This window comes from Neophocaena asiaeorientalis, unplaced genomic scaffold, assembly GCF_003031525.2.
Source record: "Neophocaena asiaeorientalis asiaeorientalis breed wild unplaced genomic scaffold, Neophocaena_asiaeorientalis_V1.1 scaffold184, whole genome shotgun sequence".
Classification (NCBI taxonomy): Eukaryota; Metazoa; Chordata; class Mammalia; order Artiodactyla; family Phocoenidae; genus Neophocaena; species Neophocaena asiaeorientalis.
Window position 1 is genome coordinate 8436821 of NW_020185325.1, and position 1170 is coordinate 8437990.

The following is a 1170-nucleotide window of genomic DNA, read 5'->3' on the forward strand; positions in this document are numbered from 1 at the left end:
TCTCACTGTTGTGGCCTCACCCGTTTCGGAGCACAGGCTCCAGATGCGCAGGCTCCAGATGCGCAGGCTCCAGATGCGCAGGCTCAGCGGCCATGGCTCAAGGGCCCAGCCGCTACACGGCATGTGGGATCTTCCTGGACCGGGTCATGAACCCGTGCCCCCTGCATGGGCAGGCGGACTCTCAACCCCTGCGCCACCAGGGAAGCCCAGTTTTAGTTTTTGATTGGTAGGGCAGGTGGTAAAATCTACTATAAATTTAGTAACTTATTTAAAAATACTAAAAATTTTTTGCAAGACATTCATTATTTTAGCCCCTAGAGAATACTTTAAAAAAATTGTACTTGGTAGTAACTTCCAGTGGTGTATGGGCCACAGATTGGGAAATGCTACTCTAATCTGCTGGTTCTAAAACATACAACATATCAGAATTGCTTGGGGAGATTATAAAACGTATAGAGTTTTTCTTCTACCCTAGACACATTGAAATTATAGTCTCTGCTTGCGGAGCCCTAATACATATATATTAACCATTTTAGGTTAACCAGGAGATCTAGCACTGGTATTCAGACTAGCAATTTGTACCCACTAGAGAACTTTTTGGCTTTTGCTAGTATATAAATACCCTTTCTCTCCATCCTATTTTTCCCACACGCCAACTTCCTGGTCCTAAACCATTTGCAAATTCCCTTGGGATATTATTCCACAATTAAATGGAAAATATCATCCATCACAATTTCCTTTAACCAGTTTCACATCACAGTCATGCCCAAGTTGTAATAGTCAGTGGATTCTAGAGCTCCAGGTTTCTGGTTTCGAGTACTGTGATCATACTCTTTCACCAGAGCTTAAGGCAGCTAAAGATGTATAGGAGATGTGTTTTAGCCTATTCCTTTGAGGTTTTCTCTGAGAAGAAAGAATTTTGGTTTCTTTGAGAGGTAGCCTGGAGCTCAGGAAAGAAGTCTGGCTACAAATACAGATGGGGGGAATCATCAATATCTGGCTCAAACTGTGGATGGGTAAAGCTCACGAAGGATTAAAAGAATAGTGAATCAAGAGCAAAGTAATGAGAAGTCTTGGGGGAATTTCAACATTTAGGCAGTGAGCAGAAGTAGAGGATACAGAAAAGTAATTTCCTTATTTCTGAATATTTGGATATTTACTAGTTTTTAT